This window comes from Triturus cristatus, chromosome 6 (assembly GCF_964204655.1).
Source record: "Triturus cristatus chromosome 6, aTriCri1.1, whole genome shotgun sequence".
NCBI lineage: Eukaryota > Metazoa > Chordata > Amphibia > Caudata > Salamandridae > Triturus > Triturus cristatus.
In genome coordinates this window covers 918,409,607-918,430,723 of record NC_140589.1, presented here as the reverse complement: position 1 = coordinate 918,430,723, position 21,117 = coordinate 918,409,607, and the positions used below count along the sequence as shown (strand labels likewise).

General features: G+C 43.7%; 1 protein-coding gene across 1 annotated transcript in view; it reads right to left on the bottom strand.

Annotated features, from left to right (window-relative positions):
• Positions 1 to 21,117, bottom strand: part of ARHGEF33 (Rho guanine nucleotide exchange factor 33) — a 705,710-nt gene that overhangs the window by 298,626 nt on the left and 385,967 nt on the right. The window lies entirely within an intron of this gene.

Below are 21,117 nucleotides of genomic sequence, written 5' to 3'. Positions count from 1 at the left end.
TCATTGGTTTTTTACGAGTGAAATGTCCACCTAACTATAACATGTGTGAAACCTATGGTTTTTTAAGAAAATTTGCAAGGTTTTTTAAATGCTAATTCCTAACTATAACGTGTGTGAAACCTATGGTTTTTTCAGTGAATTTATACGTTTTTTTAAATGCTAAGTTATGTATTTATTATTATATTTTTTATATATTTATTTTACAATAAAGTACGTATTAAATTATATATTTTTTGTTTGTTTTTTATGGTTTATCACCGTGCGCGCACCGTGCGCGCACCCCGCGATTTAAAAAAAAAAAAATGTTTTTTTCGGCCTTCGGGGTCCTTCAGGGACCCCCTGACAAAGGCTAGGGGGCCAGGAACTCTCTACCCTGCCCCCTTTTCACGTTCGCCACCTTCCTTTTTCACTCTCGCACTCAAATCAAACAAAATGGCGGCCGACACTTCCTGATTTCGACCGATTCGAATGTTGACTGACATGTAACCACCAATCAGAATTACGCTTGTGCACGTTAGGGTGCGCGCACCGTGACCGCACGGTGTGCGGCTATAGATATGTATGTGCTTTTAACTGCAATTTTCTCAGGAACTACTGATCAGATTGACTCCATATATGCAAAAGGCACATCCCTGACCTGAGGACTACCTCTCTGCCAAATTTCAAGTAATTCTGTTCAGCCGTTCGGGCTGTACCTTCGACTAAAGGTCCTATGGGAAAATGCATGGGGAAAACGCGTTTTGGGACCCCCCTTTTTTCTCGGCCCCCGCTTGACGAATCCCCCCGAGACTTTCAGGGTAGGAGCTGAGCGGAGCGCTCCATTAGTTTTGAAAATGTCGCGAAGATTCGTCAACCGGCGCCAAAGTTATTCAAAATAGAATTTTGAGATTTCCTATGGAAACACGGTCCTAACTATAACTATCTACTGGCGACCGCCAGTAGATAATATATATATATATATTATATATTATACAAAATGAATATATATTAAATATATTTCAGAATAAAATTAATTTAAAAAAATTAATTAGATTTAATATACATCTTAACAAATAAACGTAATTTTTAAAAGTTAAACACATATATATATATTAATCAATATATATATACATATACCAATAACATAAAATCTATTTTAAAAAAAACATTCTATTATAAATTAAAACAATCTATTTAAAAATCTTTAAACTTACATCTCCCACTCCAGTGAGTGCAACAGTAAGGGAAGTGTTGGATAGTGGAGGGGTAAAAATTACTATTCCCACTCCCCTGAGTGCAACAGTAGGGAAAATGATGGAAAGCGGAGGTGTAAAAATTACTATTCCCACTCATGTGAGTGCAACAGTAGGGAAAGTGTTTGATAGCGGAGGGGTAAACATTACTATTCCCACTCCAATGAGTGCAACAGTAGGGAAAGTGTTGGATATCGGAGGGGTAAAAATTACTATTCCCACTCCAATGTTGGATAGCAGAGGGATTAAATGTACTACTCCCTCTCCAGTGAGTGCAATAGTAGGAAAAGTGTTGGATAGCGGAAGGGTAAAAATGACTATTCGCACTCCAATGAGTGCAACAGTAGGGCAAATGTTGGATAGCGGAGGGGTACCATTTACTATTCCCACTCCAATGAGTGCAACAGTAGGGAACGTGTTGGATAGTGGAGGGGTAAAATTTAGTATTCCCACTCCAGTGAGTGCAACAGTAGGGAAAGTGTTGGATAGCGGAGGGGTAAAAATTACTATTCCCACTCCAATGAGTGCAACAGTAGGGAAAGTGTTGGATATCGGAGGGGTAAAAATTACTATTCCCACTCCAATGAGTGCAACAGTAGGGAAAGTGTTGGATAGAGGAGGAGTAATAATTACTATTTCCACTCCAATGAGTACAAGAGTAGGGAAAGTGTTAGATAGCGGAGGAGTAAAAATGACTATTCCCACTCCAATGAGTGCAACAGTAGGGAAAGTGTTGGATAGCGGAGGGGTAACAATTACAATTTCCACTACAATTAGATGCCGATTCCGATCCGGGTCAGAAAGCACTCCAAACGAGCCGGATCCGGAGTATTTTCCGACCGAGCCGGAGTCCTACAGTCCGACCGAGCGAGTACGATGCGGCTCTATGCTGCCAGACTCGGTTCGGTCAGACTCCCATAGAAGTCAATGGGAGCCGGTCGTACGACGCGTACATGGGCTCCCATTGACTGAATGGGTACGTCTCGTGCAAGGGAGCCCCCTACAGTGGGTACGCATCAGTGCCATCTGCACCATATATGCCTGTGTTAGGGGGACCCTTGGGTCTCCCCCTGTGTCCGAGTCGTAGGGCTGCGGGTGACAGGGGGTCCGACGCGGACCACCAAAGGCAACCACCCGGACATTTTGCGAGCTGGACACTTCGGCTTGCACAGGCTGTCCGACGCGTGCATCATACTGGCTTGGTCGTAAATCGCATCCATTGCACGCTGCGGTTAGCTTACGACCAAGACGTACGGAGCGGTTTGGACCCGGAAACGACTCGGTCGGTGAATTTCACGTAGATCGCATCGTACTTGCTCGTTCGTACAGCTGTACAAGTCAGGCGGAAAACACGCGTGCGGCTCGTAGTTTTTTCGGCCGGATCACGTTCGGTGCCCTTCCGACCCAGATCGGAATAGGCCCCATAGTAGAAGTGTAGGGAAAGTGTTGGATAGCGGAGGGGTAAAAATTACTATTCCCCTCCAGTGAGTGCAACAGTAGGGAAAGTGTTGGACAGCGTTGGGATAAAAAATTACTATTCCCACTCCAGTCAGTGCAACAGTAGGGAAAGTGTTGGATAGCAGAGGGGTAACAATTACTATTTTCACTCCAATGAGTGCAACAGTAGGGAAAGTGTTGGATAGCGGAGGGACAAAATTTACTATTCCCACTCCAGTCAGTGCATCAATAGGGAAAGTGTTGAATTGCGGAGGGGTAAAATGTACTATTCTCACTCGTCAGTTCATAATCAAAAACAAACAAAATATCATCAACAAAATAAAAATATTTGTTTTTAAAGTAAATATTTTTTTTATAAATATGTTAAAAATACAAATAAAAATATAGTTTTAATATTAAAAATTAAACAAAATAAAAACATTAGAATGTTAAATACATATCACAAATACCTACACATATTATATTAAATAAAATAAAAAAATAACTTTCAAACTAATAAATATTTTTATTTAGAAATTATTTACCAAAAACATTAATTATTACATTAATTTAGTCTTTTTACTTCCTACCCTATAACACCCCACAACTCACAACCCACATTGAAAAAAAATGTATTTGCATAATGAACATAATTATCAATTAAACAAATATTATTAATTAAAAAACAAATTAAAACACATAAAATGTAATTAACTTCCCACCCTTTACACCTATATTACCCACAACCCACACCTAAAATTAAACTGTAAAAAATTAATGACACAATTAAAAAAGTTTGAATTAAATAACTAATAGTATTTAACAACTAATTATAAGGTAAGTAAAACTAATTGACTCCCCACCCTTCCCCCATAAACCCCCCCACACAAAAATAATTAAACAATTACACTAATTAATCAATTAATTAATTAATATTCACTAACAACTAATAATTAATAAATTACCAATAAAGTACGTCCCACACTTTTCCTCTATAAGCCCCACAACCTGCACCTAAAATGAATTACACAATTACCATAATTAATTGTCAATTAACTCATTAATATTCATTAACAACTAATTATAAATTAAGTAAAAATCAATTACTTCCCTCCTTTACCCCTATAAACCCCACAACACACATCTAAAATAAAAAAAACACAATAAATATTATAAAATCTCAATTAAAAAAAAAATATATATATATATAATCATTAATTTATTATAATTAAATTACTTCTCACTCCATTTCCCTATAAACCCACAACCCGCTACGGAACTAAAAAACGCAAAATGTATTTAAAATAAAATGAATAACTACAAAAAATGTAACACACATGCTAAAAAACATAAACAATACTTATTCAAAAAATACATCGCATACATTTAAAATGTATACTAAAATACATAACACCAATTTAAAAAATCGATATTTTAAACAACTATATTTTTGCAAACGATTTTAATGACTTCTATAATTTTAAAATCAATATTTCTTTCCTTAAAGTCGATATTCTTCATCCTGATATTCTTACTGTCGATGTTTCAAAATTATTTCAAACCGAATATTAGTGTCAGTCGAAATTTCCAATTCGATATTTTGACTGAATACCATTTTGGATTAAGGTTTCCTAGGAGTAATGATTATCTCTCTTTTATCTGCTTTTCTATTTATATTTTGATATTTAAATTTGATTTCCAAACATCAGCTTGTATATTAATGAAAGTGTTTCACATTTTGTTACTGAATGCATGTTTTTCATTTAGTAAAAAGGAAGCCTAATTTCAACAAACAAAGATTTATCATTTTCATGAAAGACAATAACACATGTGTCCTAAATTACCAATTTTATGTGCTTAGTAAATGTATATTTAGTGCCCAAATATCAATTCATCAGTTTCATCTAGTATTCACATGTACTACATCCACACATGGATAGATTCTGCCTTGCGTCAACATGTGCCACCATGTCATACAATGATGGATGGCTCTAATAAGCCAAGAATTACCATCAAGATAGAAGAACGAATATCTGTCCAGAGTGGGCACATGATGCCATGGATGGCCCAAAAATGCCGAAAATCACCATGAATGTGCAAGGAACAATGTTATGCTGAGGGAGGGCATGATCATTGCCATTGAAAGCCTAAAATTGAGAAGGTTTATCATTAGTTTGAGAGGAACAGTATCATTGTGGCCATCGTTGCCAGGGACAGAATTCCCCACAGTGTTGAAGGTGTCAGCATTTTCTCCATAGTGCGCACCATCACGCCACTGATGCTACCAATGCAGCAGCTCATCATATTGTTCCAGAATTGTATTCTATGATAACACAATATTCCCCTTTATTCAAATGTATGGTGCTGTCATCCAACCATAGTAATGCAAGTGAGGGATGAGAATGACCTGAGCCCTTTAACTATGAACAAGAAATATTGGAACTATGAACCTAATGCCCAGTAGCTATTTTATGTCACATACCTCCAATAAATAATCATGACATTTTCTCATGGGCCTCCACTCTCTCCTTTCTTTATGATGGTAAACTGAAAATCTTTCCTAAGCAGTGCTGCTACCCATTTCTTTAGCTGCTTTGCATCAAAAAAAGCTAATCCTAAGGGGTCTACTTCATTAAGAGGATATAATCTGTTTATTGTATGGTAAATTGAACTCGTTTAACTTATTTACAAGCATTATGCAAAATCAAAGGACAACATTTTGCTCAGGTTGGGCAGGATCGTGCCCATGGCTAAACTCAAATAGTCCAGAATTAGGATGTATGATGGAACAAGGAGTTCCACAACCCCGCATTCCTAAACCACGCGGTCTGAATAAGGACCACGTCTTAACCATGTATTGCTTTACCACGCATGCCTTTACCACACATTTTCGTGGTAAAAGCATGCATGGTAAAGGGGTATGCCTGGCTAAGGTCACCCCCCGCCGCCCCACCGCCCTAGGGTACAATCCCCCCTCCCCCTCCCGCCCTGAGGTGCAAATACCCCTACCCCCTCCCAACCCTCATGCTGTGTCCGCCCCCTGCCCTAATACCTAAAACCCTGCCCCTTAACCCTGTCTTTTAACCTGGCACTGACCAGCCCTGAACCAGCCCTAGAAACTGTCCCACCCTCACCTAAGCCCTAAAAACTACCCCGACTATCCATTCCCCTCCCCTGCTCTGAGGCCTAATACCTAAACTCCAATTAAAAAAAAAAAGACCTCAACACTCCACCAGTCCTACAAACTACCCCTGACCCCCAGCCCTGAAAACGTGCCCCACCAACCTAGCCCTGTAAACTAGCCCCACCCCCAGCCCTGAAAACTAGCTCCAATCACCCCCCAGCCCTTAAAAGTACCAAAACTACCTCCAACCCCAGCCCTAAAAACTACCTCCAACCCCCAGCCCTGAAGACTAGCCCCGATTCCCCCAGTCCAGAAAACTACCCCCGACCCACCCCCCAGCCCAGAAAATTATCCCGACCCCCCCCAGGCCTCAAAACTACCCCGACCAACCCCACAGCCTATAAAACTACTCTGACCCACATCCCACAAAAATACCCCGACCCACCTCGAGCCCAACATTAAATAACCCTGACCCACTGCTATCCATAAAACAACCCGAACCCTAATAGGCTCATTTATATGGAATACGAAGTAATCTAGAATATCTTGGAAGAAATTGAGAAGGAAACTAAAACTAGGGGGTCTTGCCCTGCCAGATATACTCGTTTATTGTCACTCGTTTCAATAAAAAAATTTTAGACTAATGGCTGATAAGGCAGATACTTCTGTTCTAGGCTGTCTGTACCAGACATTGTTACATGGTATGCCCCAAGGTCAGGAATATTTTCTGTTCAAATTCGGGGATCCCAGGTTCTATAAAAAAGTGAGACTAAAGATTTTAAGAGCAGCCCAAAAAAATTGGGTATTCTTCAGAAAAAAGCTGGGAATTACCTACTATGCTCCCTAGGCCCCGATCTGGGATTCCCCTGGGACTCCTGAGTGTCTAAAGGACCAACTAGCTCGCCCTTTGAGGTTAGCCGGTATAACACATTGGAGAGATTTATTAAAGGATTCACAGCTCATTGATTGGGACTCTCTTTCTAGGCTGACAGGGGGAACACTTACCAGGTTTAAGCACTATCAATTATTGGGTTGGTGGGCCACTATAGCATCGATGTCTTGTTCATCAAATTCAAAGTTTGATTTAGTCAATAGGAAGGGGACATGGAAAAGAGAGTTAGTCTTTTGGTATTGGGCCATGATGGAGGAAGAAGGAGTGGCAGACGTTGAACTTAAAAAAATATGTGGTGAGGATGTTGATTTAGATCATAATAATCTTTATGACTTGTGGGTGGATTCCTTTACAATGTTGCACGCAGTGGTTAAGTCTGCTCCACTCAAAAGGAATCATTTGTTCACCCTGTATAGAGTATACATTTCACCAAAGAAATTAGCAAGAATTACGAACTCAGAACATCGCTGCCCCCGTTGTAGGTTCCTTGCCGCTGATGATCTACACATGTTTGTAGATTGCCCAATGCTTGTGAATTACTGGTCTAGAATAGGTGAGTTTATTGCTGAAGTATTGAATATACAATTTGTAATTACTCCAAGGATAATTTTGTTTGGGCTAGTTAAGGAATATCGGCTTGTTGACATGGCGTCTAAATTCATTTTTTATGTGATGATATTGGCTAGGTGAGAAATATGCAGGGCTTAGAAGAACGAGAAAGCACCTACTTTCCCAGATTGTTTGAAACATGTTATCTCTGTAAGTGAGTCTGATATCGCCTGTGATGCCTCAAGTGGTGTAAAGATCTGGGCAGATCTGGTGGCTTGGTGGAACAGATGAAGGTATTCTGATGATTTCACCTGGGCACTGTTGGGGCTCAATCTCCAATATCGCTAAGGACCTTTCAGTGAGACTGGGTTGGAGTGGACCGAGCAGACAGTAAAATGCTAGTGGGGTTAAGCCCTTCTCTTTCTCCCCTTGGGTTTTGAACATCGGAACCAGAACATGTAAATTTAGGGGAGAGGGGGAGGGACTCCCCATCTAGAATGCCCTTTTTATTTTGGTATATGAGGAATACAAAAAAAAAACAAAAAAACAACCCCGAACCCCAAACTACAAAAGTACCCTGACCCACCCCTAAGCCCCACTCAAAACAACCCTGCCTACCCCACCCAAAAAATAACTCGACCCCCACATCCCCACTTAAAATAACCTGACCCACTCCCTAGCCCACAAAACAACCCCGACCCACCCAGCCTACAAAAGTACCCCGACCCACCCCCAAGATCCACTCAAAACAACCCCGACTCACCGCCAGCTCACAAAACAACCCGACCCCCCAGCCTCACTTAAAATAACCCCAACCCACCCCAGCCCACAAAACAACTCCCAACACCCCAGCCCCACTTAAAATAACCCCGACCCACCCCCAGCCTACAAAACAACGCCTGACCTCCCCTGCCCACCAAAGTATCCCGACCGACCCCCCAGCCCCACCTACCTCACTGCGATCTCTTCCTGCTCCCGTACATCTGCAAGCCCTACCGTGCATTGCCTTAACCACGCACATGTGTGGGTAAGGCATATGCATGGTTAAGGCATGCGTAGTAGGGCTTGAAGGAGTTGGAACACTCGTGGTTTAGACCGCGGTGTTCCAACTGTGTCCCCTCAGAATTACCATCACAATGCAAGGGCCAGCATTTTACCCATGGTGGGCACTATTATGTCTATGGATGGCCAGTAAAGAAATGCTATGTTAAGATGATGCTACTAATATGCCAAGACGAGTTCTAGCATACACACATGCATACATACATACATAATACTTATGCACTTAGATTGGCACTTCAGCACACTGACGCAAACACACACCCATACATATTCGCTCTCACATGTCCACAGACACACATGTTCTTACCCACCACACATACAGAAAGACACTCACACCCTCACATATACACAAACATACAGAGATGTGTGTATTACCCCTCATGCATAGACAGAGCAGTCCACTGACTGCCTGCACAGGTCCTGATGTGACTTCTTCACCTAGCTATCTCCCTCCACCTCTAATATTCTGTAAGCTCCTGGGGATCACTGATAGAATATCGTCGGACATAATATCGAGCTACACGAATATCGAGTTTACAATATCGATGGACAGAATATCGACAGCCTATCTCTACAATGGTAAGTACAAAAACATCGAAACCAAAATATCGTTGTTTAAAATATCGTTTTTTAAAAATATCTTAAAAATAATATGAAAAACAATTAAATAATAAATATAATTAATAAAAACATAGTTAGAATTATTTAAAAAATGTTAAAAACTGTAATATAAAAAAATAAACATACATTTTTTTAATATATATTAACTTAATAATATTAATAAATAATTATAGTGGTGCCGATTCCGATCCGGGAAAAGAAATTTGCGTACGACTCGTATCCGTATATTTTCACGTATGAATCGTACAAGTACCGTACAAACTGCGAAGTACGATTCGTACGTGAAAAATACATACGAATTGCGTCGGGAAAATGGTCCGAGAGGGAGCCGTAAATTTTTACGTCCGAATAGCGTCGGTAAAATTGTCCGATAGGGAGCCGGACATTTTTACGTGCAAATCGTAAAACAGAAGTCCGAGCGCGCAAGTACGATCCGTACCGCCCGTCCGAATACACAACCGCATGTAAAAGGCCCCGTACGGAGCGAACGCTGTAGCCTACATGTACACGGGTAAACTTGTGCCCGGATACGAGTCGCACAGCCCCCCTCACCCCGCACATGTCAGCACCGTACCCCCGTATGTCAGCACCGTACCCCCCCTCCGCACCGTACCCCAACACCGTAGCACAGCCCTGCACCAGTACGCGCCGCACCCCAGGCCCGTCTCCCAGCCCCGCACTTGTACGCCCCGTACCCCAGGACCGTACCCCAGCCCCTCACCTGTACGCGCTGCACCCCAGGCCCGTCTCCCAGCCCCGTACCTGTACGCCCCGTACCTGTATGCCCTGTACCCCAGGACCGTAGCCCAGCCCCCCACCTGTACACGCCGCACCCCAGGCCCGTCTCCCAGCCCCGTACCTGTACGCACCGTACCCCAACACCGTAGCCCAGCCCTGTACCTGTACGCACCGTACCCCAACACCGTAGCACAGCCCCGCACCTGTACACACCGTACCCCAACACCCTAGCACATCCCCGCACCTGTACGCACCATACCCCAACACCGTAGCACAGCCCCGCACCTGTACGCACCGTACCCCAACACCATAGCCCAGCCCATACCTGTATGCACCGTACCCCAACACCGTAGCCCAGCCCTGTACCTGTACGCACCGTACCCCAACACCGTAGCACAGGCCCGCACCTGTACGCACTGTACCCCAACACCGTAGCACAGCCCCGCACCTGTACGCACCGTACCCCAACACCTTAGCACAGCCTCCCACCTGTACACGACGCACCCCAGGCTCGTACCCCAGCCCCGTACCTGTACGCACCGTACCCCAACACCGTACCCCAGCACCCTCACCCAGCATCGCGTATGTACGGACCTTACCTACGCGAAAAAGACTCGTACAGAACCAGGACACTGTAATACAGCACAAGGAGGGTCAATTTGACTCGCACAACACCACAAAACACGTCAACATGACAAAATACATCTCTATGACTGACCTGGCACATCCAAACAGGCAAACAGAGGCCCTAAATCACAACCACCTCTTATAACACACCCACCACAAATTCAAACCCAGCCACACCCACAAATGGACCAATAAAAAGGGCCCACACACACAACCCATGAGCCTTTGCAACAGACCCACTGCTGACAGACCCCACAGACAAACAACTGCACCTTACTTACACCTTAACTACACCTTCACTTACACACCTTCACACAACCTCATTCACAAACACCCCCTCTTCACATTCACACACACACCGTCATATTCACACCCACACACCCACAACCATCCACACCCACACCCCACACCATGCCCACAGACAAGAATCCAAAGTTCACAAGGGCGGAGCTGGACCTCCTCGTCAACGAAGTCATCAGAGTCGAGCCACAGCTGTTTGGAACATTGGTCAGACAGACCAGCATAGCCCAAAAAACAAGCCTGTGGCAGAGGATCGTCGATAAGGTGAATGCTGTTGCGCCCATCCGAAGGACCAGGCATGAATGCCAAGCCAGGTGGTACGATCTGCACAGGGCAGTCAAGAGGAAAATGAACGAGGAATACACCCAGAGTAACATCACTGGAGGCGGGCTGCCCCGCAGACCCGTACATTACCATCCCTGGGAGGAGAAGGTGATGGCCATGCTTCCGCCGGTGGGAGTTCACGGAGTTGAAGGAGTCTCAGAGCCTGGTGAGTACACAAACAACTCACGTAACATGTGGGGAATGCCATCCACACCACAAATACACCAAATGCACGCAACTTCCCCCAAGCCCTCACCGCACACAACCACACTCTAAAACCACGGTTCTGCCACTAACGTCTCCATGCCCCATTCACAAATAAAGGCAATGCCATGTACCAGGCCACACCAACCACAAACCCAAGACTGGATGTCCGAGATGCTGGGAGGGTGGGGCTCACACAACACATTGTGCAACTCCGAAGCAGACACCAATGCCCTCAGCCCATATGGCCTAGGTACATACCCATGCCACATGCCCAATGCACAGGGACTGGCAAAGTACTGACAAGGTAGCTGACACTTGGCCCTGCTGTATGCAGCACAAGGCCCTTCTGTGACCACTATACACTCAAACACCAACTACACAAGCTCAGATATCTAGCACAGGTACTCAAACCCACTGTCATGCCAGCATGCACCATGAGGGGACAGACACATCACCTGGGAGACCCAATGACAAATCACACTACACCCAACAGCAGGCCCGGTCACACTGAAGAACCAGAACCTTTTGGACCTGGCGGCGCAGGGTACGCCCTCTGTCTCCGGGGTTCACCTGCTTCGTTACACAGAGACACGGGACACTCTGTCGGCGATAGAAGATTGGATTTATTTAGCTGCAGCTAGTACAGTTATCCTAGAAGTACACAAAGTAGGTTCTCAGGAGACTGCCACTTCACTCTGTGGCGCATCAGATTAAATAGCATACAATACATGATTATTAACAAGACATACGCCCCAAGCATGGAAGAAAAGAGCCAATAGGGTAAGTCGAAAACAAAGCGGAGCCAGTAGAAAAGGTTCGAAAATAGAAAGATCAGATGACTCGAAGAGACCTCTCCTCCAACTGTGTTTGTGATCCCACCCCCGAACTAATTCATTAACAGATTATAACTAACTTGCAGGTGGCGAGATACGTTTGTGTGTATTGCAGGACAGTCATGACACAAGAGAATGCTAGCAGGAGACAGTGAAGGCCAGTCGATAAGATATGATCGGGAAAGAATAGTGTGAGCCTACAGATAGTTGAAACAGGGATTAGGAAAGTCAGACAAGGATTAGTGTACTCGGCTAGTCCAAACACCAGCTTTACAAATAAAGGCCGAGGACGAATTTCGACACCAAGCTACGGGAAAAGCAGAATAGACTTCGTTCGCCGTGCTGCCTGAGTGATGGCAACACAAAATGGCGGCGGGTTACAAAATGGCGGGTCTATTCGATCGTGATCGAAAATCGAAGTTCCTCAGACCCTCCTTTTGCCAGAACTCAGGCAAGATAGACTCACGTTAATCTGAGTCGACATCAATAGCCATGAGAGCATCAAGCTGTTGCTGTAACATCATCCTTATGTTTTCTGTTACTTGAGGTTTGGGTTTTGGGATGCACATAGTAGCACAAAGATCACAGATAGCGGGACCACAGTGCATACGAAGGCAACAAGAAAATACAATAGTCAAGATTATTCCAAGGAATGTCAATGCTTTCCAACCCCATTTGGACAGTAGTCCCCAAAACCATTCCGTTAAAGACCAATCTCCTTCGTCCTGATGAATAGACTCGGAGATTATATGCAACTTGGAGATAGCTTGTTATACTGTCGGAGCGTCATTTGGAATGAAAATACAACAGCTTGACCCGATCAATTTACATACTCCACCACGATCGGCAAGAATAAAGTCTAAGGCAACTCAATTTTGCAAGGTCATAAGACGATCCGCCTGTAGTTCCGCCGTGATATTACTCAAGGCTCCTACAGTGATGTCTATTGTAGTCTCTACGACACGGACCAGTTGCCTTATATTTCTGCTGTTGGCCATTGGACCCCAGAAGGGAAGAAAACCTTTAAGGAAATCTCCTCCTTCTTGTCCCCCGGTGTCTTTTGAGTCAATGATTCCTCGGCCGAGACGGGTTCGGTGATAATTGGCAGAAGCAGTGTAAGTAGGAGGAAGAAGGAAAGCTATGTAGCAGGTACCAGAGAAACCTGTTGGTAACCAGGTATAAGCTCTATCATAGCAAATGAAATAGGTGCCTTGAGACGGTACTAGAGGAGGTGAGTTTTGAGAGGAATAAATGTACGTGTAGGAGCAATTACTCTTTAGTGCAGTGTCAGAAGAGCGATTGTTTATTTTTAAACAGAAATTACCTTGATGTGGTATAGTCCAGATTGGTGAGGATTTCTCTTTTCCCATTTTATTATTAAGACTCAACATATATTGGGTGACGTTCCAATTGGTGTATGTTTTCCTTTCGTCGATGGAAATCTTGCTGTTCTCCATGATTTTAGCCATAACTACCATACCCTTAATCAAGGGACTATGACTAAAATCCGGATAATTAATTTGTGAAGCAACGGACCGTCTAAATTTGCTTTGATATGCATTTGAAAAAATGACAAAGAATGCCCAAGCAGAACCCTCATAAGAGAAAGGAAGAACTAGATATGGTATTCCTTTCTCAGTAGTATGTGGCATAAGACCACATACCCAACAATCAGTTGTGTTAACCACTAATTGATGCTGGTTCAATAGTTGGACAAAAGAATTGTTGTAATACTCAGTTCTTCTGACAAGTTCATGTGAAGGGAAAGTATGAAAGAGGTGTGGAGAGATAGTAGAAGAAGGCAAAGAGGAAGAAGGGGAGGTATTTCTTGGCTGCAAAACATAAACTATCCAACCAATAATCGCCAAAGCAATACATAATGATATTAAAACACATAGAGTTACACTGTAACGACTGTACATTATTTTACAAGATGCTTTCTTCATTTCATTTCTTCTCTCTTTATTACTTGGTGTAGTTTCCATTTTCACTAGTGGATGCTCACGGCAATCTTCCTCGATCACTGAAGTCACGATGCTCTACCGTCCTATGACACTGAAAATCCTGTAGACCTATTGTCACTACTCAGGTCGTGACCTAGACTCCTACCGTGACCCTGCAACCTAAACAGAACACTACACAAGGGAGAAGAAAGTTTTAATTGTTCTTTTGTCTGGGCCTGAGGTGATAACGTTCCTTCCCTAGAACACTCTGGTCTCGAAACAATGTTCTTGGTTCAGTCGTGTTCAAGCGACGATGCGATGGAATTGCTTCCTGTAAAATGTCGTCATCCTCTTTTTCAGACAATGTCCCATTCAGGTGTGCATCGCTAAAGGGTACAAATCGTGGAACTGTTTCGCCTTCACAGTCACCAACCCCTCTACGAACCCACTGATCAAAAGGCAAAGGCAAGGGTACTTTCTTGCAATGCACACCGTGAATCCAATTTTTCTTTCCTTCAACTTTAACTGCTGTCCTTGTTGCTAGTAAGACCATTCGGGGCTCCCGCCATCTGGGTTCCAAATTCTTCTTCTTCTGAAAGTTTCGGGTACAGACCCAGTCACCTGGTCGGATGGAATGACCTGGATCTGTGGAAGCCTCCGGCAAAGCGCTCTGAACCTGTCGATGAAGGACATGCAATTTAGTTGTAAGGTCATGCAGATAGTCAATTAACATTGGATAGGGCAAGTCGGAAAACTTTTTAGGATGAGGTATTCCCCATACGTTGGCCGGACGGCCAAACACCACTTCGTAAGGGCTAAGTCCCAGACGAGAGTGCACTGCAGTTCTGGTGGATAGCAGAGCTAACGGTAAAGTATCAGGCCAATTAAGTCCCGTACTTGCTTGAATCTTTGCTAATTTCAACTTCAAGGTACCATTGTAACATTTTACTAATCCCGCTGACTGTGGATGGTTTGCCGCGTGGAACTTTTGCTTGATTCCAAGACCTGCACAAACTTTCTGCATGACTTGGCCAACAAATTCGCTCCCATTGTCACTCCAGACAATGCGCGGCAATCCAAACCTGGGCAAGAACTCTTTTAGAAGGATTTTAACTGTGAATAAAGCTGTGTTATCTTTCAAAGGGTATGCTTCTATCCATCTCGAAAAGGCACAGACTACCACCAAAACATATTTGAGGTTGTTGCATCGATCCATGTGAATGTAATCGATTTGCAACACTTCAAATGGGTATGTCAGAGGAGCAAAGTGACCTGCTGGAGTGGGGGTTCCCTTTCCTGGATTATACATCAGACAAACAATACAATGCTTTACTACGTTGTCTGCACATTTTGGGATATTCTCATTTTGCCAAACTGGGGCTAAAAGTTTACAAATGCCTTTTGCACTAAGGTGAGCTGGACCATGAGCCATAGTAACCACTGGGAGTACATAAGCATCCGGTAACAACCAACGTTGATGTTCGGATAATTCTACCCAACAACCCATCTCATCTAACATTCCCGTACTTTCTCTCCACTTGCTCAACTCTCTTTCTGAAGCCTCTTTCTGTATCGTTTTCACGCTTTCCACTGTATTCTCACACATTCCTCTCTCCCTGACCCAATTCGCAGGACCTGCCATATACATTCGACTCGTTGAATCTGTCGCTGTTTTCTTTGCTGTTTCATCAGCAAATGCATTTCCCCGTCCAACATCATCCGTAATCTTCTTGTGTGCACTACACTTCACTATCGCTATTTGGATGGGTAAAGCAAGTGACTCAAGGAGATCAGTCACTAACTGACCATGCTGTATCTTAGTGCCATGTGAAGTTAAGAAACCCCTCTCTCTCCAGAGACGCCCAAAATTGAACGCGACACCAAAGGCATATTGACTGTCAGTGTACACGTTCACTCTTTTCCCTTTTGATAATACACAAGCTCTCGTCAGTGCTATCAACTCTGCTGCTTGCGCTGAATTGTGTCTAATGCGTGCAGTTTCCACAAGCGTATTTAAGGTAGTTACAGCATAGGCTGAAACCGTATCTCCATTAGGCATTTTGAAACAAGAACCATCTACCCATAGGGTCCCATCCTGATTCTCTAGTGGTGTGTCTCTCAGGTCAATTCTTCCTTTTGTCTCTTCCTCAGTACGGAAGAAACAATCATGCTGATCCTCAACACTCTCCTCATTTGGAAGGGGCAACAAAGTAGCTGGATTCAGGGTATTACATCGTTTGATGTGTACGTGACTAGCCAAAAGCGTCAGCTCGTAACCAGTTAAACGTGCACTTGTAAGATGTTGTGTTTTCGTTCTGTTTAGTAAGGTATCCACTGCATGTGGCACCATGACAATGAGAGTGTTATCTAACACCATTCCAGCAGACTGTCGGATAGAAATTGCTGCGGCTGCTGTGGCTTTGAGACAACTGGGCAATGCTTTAGCTACGGGATCTAATGTAGCCGAAAAATAGGCACATGGCCGCTGTCTATCTCCAAATTGCTGTGTCAAGGCTGACAACGCACAACCTTCTCTCTCGTGAACATACAGCGTAAAAGGCTTAGTGTAATCTGGGGTGCCTAGTACAGGAGCAGAACAGAGAGCAGTGCGTAAATCAGTGAAACTCTTTTGGCACTCATCAGTCCAAGGAAGGGGCTGAGGTGTATCTTTTAAAGTGAGTGCTAACATAGGTTTGGCAATCATAGAGAAGTTAGGGATCCACTGTCTACAATAGGAAGTGATACCCAGAAAGGCACGTACTTCCCTTTGTGTGGATGGTACAGACATTCGTGCAATCGCTTGAATTCGTTCTGGTGTCAATCGTCGTCCCTCCTTTGATAGGAGATGACCCAAATAGGTAACCTCTCGACAAACATATTGCAGTTTGGAGGGTGAAACCTTGTGATTCAGCTTAAATAAGTGATGTAGCAGTGCAACAGTGACATCTTTGCAGATATCTTCTGAGTCAGCGGCGACTAACAAGTCGTCCATATATTGGATGAGAGCAGCACCAGACGGCAAATGAAAAGTATCAAGATGACATTTCAAAGCTTGACTATAAATGGAGGGACTTTCACAATAGCCTTGAGGTGCGCGCTTAAATCGGAAGCTTCGGCCTCCAAGGGAGAAACCAAAAATGTCCCTACTCTCTTCTGCAATGGGAATACTGGAGAAGGTATTCTTTAGATCAATAACAGAAAACCAAGTCGCTGTGGAAGGTATCATAGTCAACAAGGCAGTGATATCTGGAACAACAGGAAATTGTGGAATCACAATTTTGTTTACTTCTCGCAGATCAATCACAAACCGGTACACAGGTGGCTGAGAAGTATCAGTACGTTTAAGAACAGGAAGAATAGGACTATTGCATGTGTTACCTCTCATTTCTTCAACCACACCCTTCCGAATTAAGTCATGAATGATTTCCAAAAGCGCTTTTTCACCTTCAGCAGAGATTCTATATTGTGGGATACGTGGTAGTTCAACATTGGGCTTGAGAGTAACAACATAAGGCGGTATCTCAAGACAACCCACATCGTTTGGACCCGTGGCCCAAAGTGCTGTTGGAAGAGAAAGCAACTCAGGAGGAAACTGATCTTTAGACAGATACATTGGGGAGATCAACTTCTGACCTAGAGTAAGATGTACGCCTGAAGGAGAACAATATATTGTAGCATGCATTCTTTTCAATAGGTCTAGACCCAACAGATTCTCGCCACAACCATTCGTCAACAAAAGTGGAGCTTCCAAATCATAAGGACCAACTGAAATGGGCAAAGGAGAAGAAACCGGATTACGAACAGGGGCGCCAGAGAATCCTACAGAAACATTCGTTAAGCCAGACAGAGGTGCCCCAGGGATTTTAGAATGAATGATAGAACTTCTCATTGCTCCAGTATCCAAAAGAAATGGCTCTGATACACCCATTGTAGTGACGTTAACATAAGGACCATTTTGATCTACTGGGATTGGCACAACTCCTCTACTTTGTCCATGGCTGTCCTAGTTTGCATGAAGACTCTCATTCTCACCTTCAACATAATGGTCTTCATTATAATACTGAGTAGATCTCACATTCTGCTGATCAAAGTAATTCATAGAATTGGGAGAAGGAAGAGCACGTTGTTCTTGAGTTAACATACCTCGACCTCTACCTCTGTTTGCTGACTGAAGGCCAGCACGACCTCGTGGAGCAGATAACGCTCCATTGCGCTGCAATAAAATCGGACAACTACTCTTAAAATGACCTTCCTCCCTACAATAGGCACATTGATTAGGACCTAACAAAGGTCGCGGAATGTATGACTCAGGTTTCTGATCCAACCTTTGAAACTGCGGTGGTTGCTGAGTCTGAGGCTGAACATAACGTGGAGGCTAAGCTTGCTGCAAGAGAACCTTCGTTTTTAAATCTTTCGTCTTTTTCTCTTGCTTTTCTTTTTCTTCTTTATCCCTAGTCTCGTAATATTGTGCGGTAGCCAATATCTGGGCAGAAGAAGAAACAGCCCAAGAACTTTCTGAATCCTTTAATTTGTGTGACAGCTCGGGAAGCAAATTGAATACAAATTTGTCCACGAATAATCGCTGTCCACCCTCGGTAGCCATGTCCTGACCACTGTGATCGATAAATGTCTCTTCAAAACGAGTAAAGAAATCAGAGACACTTTCATCTTTCTTTTGTTTGCATGCTGCTAGCTTATCCCAATTCACTCTCAATGCAGGCATCATAGTTTTCATCAATGTAATGATTCTACCAGGAAGCTCTGAGATCAATGCGTCAGGCTTTGCGCCACCCACTTGATCTATATCTGTATCAGCTATAACATTCCAAGTAGCACCCAGTTCCTGTGCGTGATCCTCTCTACGAATCTTAGCCCATATTGTCTGTGGGACTACATTACCCATTAGCATATCAATATCTACTAAATTCATAATACAAGCATCGATTGTCTGCGATAATTCTTTGTAATAACCTGCAGGGTTCTTACGAGGATCTGGTAGAGTCTGCTTAAGGGCCAAAACTTCAGATCTCTTCCATGGCACATGTACCCATATGCGCTGAATGTGAGCAGGAATAGCTGGATTAACACCTGCTGCCGCAACTTCTTCCTTCCATACTGGAGGAACCTCTCTCATAGGATAATTTTTCGACGTCAGTTTAACCGACGGATCAGAATCAAGAAAAATCTGAGAGAACAATAAGGTTCTATAAGAGATGAGTGTTCTTACAGCTTCCTCGACTTTAGAACCTACAATAAGTCCTTTTTCAAAATCGGCTTGAACATCTAACAAATCTTGTGAGATCGGACTCGAACTCACATCTTCCCATTCTTTAATGAGAATATCGCACATTACATTAAAAACATATCTCTGCGTAGGCGCATTCCATTGCAAAAAGGTAGGCATAATATCAGATACACTATATTGTGGACCCTTCTTGATCCATCTTCGTGCAAGAGAATCTAGCTTCTCTCATTCCTCAAAATCTGGAAACTGACTACGAGATTGTCTGCGAACAAAAGCCGGAGACACATTAAAAGCTCCAAAGAAAGGAGATAAAATACTAGTGACAGAATCTGTGAGACGCTTACGCATAGACGGTGAATTGGACATCAGAACTGGAGACAGAGTATTAGGAGAACTAACAGGAGAAGAACTAGAAGTTACAGGAGGAGCAGAAGGCAAAGGAGAGCTAAAATCAGGAGATGAAGGCTGAGAAGTTGAAACTAATGGTAAAACCGGCAAGGGCGGTAGTACTGGAGGAGGCAAATGCTGAAGAGCCGGAACTGGCGGAGGTACTACCAGCAACTGAGCAGGCTGTAACGGCTGAGGTACATTGGCATTTTGCGGATAGGGCGGAGGCAACCTTAATAAATAAGACATTAGGGGATCATCTTCTATATCTTTCTTATTATCAGAAGGAGAAACAGGCAACACTGGATAGCATTTATCTATCGCCATACGATGTTGTCTTTCTGAAATTTCAGTCGCATTGTCAATTTCATCATTTTTTAACTGTTGGGCAGCCTGTATAATTGTCATACCCTGTGCTTTCCTATCTCGTTTTGCTTGTTTCATTTCTTTTTGTTTGGCTTCCTTACGCCAAAGGCGGAAAGAGTCAAACATTGCCGGCCGGGCTTTTCTTTTGAACAGAACTGCTTCCAAATTATCTAGCACATCAGGGTCAAAACTACTGTTTTCTGGCCATTTAAGAACACCATCTTTCTTCGTGTATCGAGTCCATGTCCCGTTAAAGGCAATGGGGCCGATACCATGTTTCGAATAGAGCTCATATGTGGGAGTTCCAACCGAAGGAATCGGACAAGAGTCCTCAAGTCGGGAGTTCCTATTACAACCAAGACAACAAATTCTTCCAAACTTAGTCAGACCAGGCATTTCGCAATGTCTCTGGACTGTTCACAAACTTCAAGGGAGTAAAACTCAGTTTACGCAGTACAAATGCACTTACCCTCGGCTTTAGTCTTTGCAATGACTAAATCTAAGTAACTTAAGGACATCAAACAAAGAACCAAAATTGTGGGCGCGACCCACGAAAATACTTAACTTAACTAAGGATGTCTTCTTCCACCAACAGAGGCCCGTCTATTGTCTCGCTTTACCATACATCACCAAAGGAATGGGCCAAAGCAGGGCGGCAGTCAGGGCAGCGGTCGCCAGTAGCCGTCAGGAAGGAGTAACCGCGCTGCAAAAGACCTTCGGACCACTTTCGACATACAGTGGTCGCTTAGTGTGGCTCGCGAACCCTCCGGAATTTTCTTGCGAGGTTCCTCACGACCTTCGAGCAGAACCGGTACCACTGAAGCCGCCCAACATTGGGCGCCAATTGAAGAACCAGAACCTTTTGGACCTGGCGGCGCAGGGTACGCCCTCTGTCTCCGGGGTTCACCTGCTTCGTTACACAGAGACACGGGACACTCTGTCGGCGATAGAAGATTGGATTTATTTAGCTGCAGCTAGTACAGTTATCCTAGAAGTACACAAAGTAGGTTCTCAGGAGACTGCAACTTCACTCTGTGGCGCATCAGATTAAATAGCATACAATACATGATTATTAACAAGACATACGCCCCAAGCATGGAAGAAAAGAGCCAATAGGGTAAGTCGAAAACAAAGCGGAGCCAGTAGAAAAGGTTCGAAAATAGAAAGATCAGATGACTCGAAGAGACCTCTCCTCCAACTGTGTTTGTGATCCCACCCCCGAACTAATTC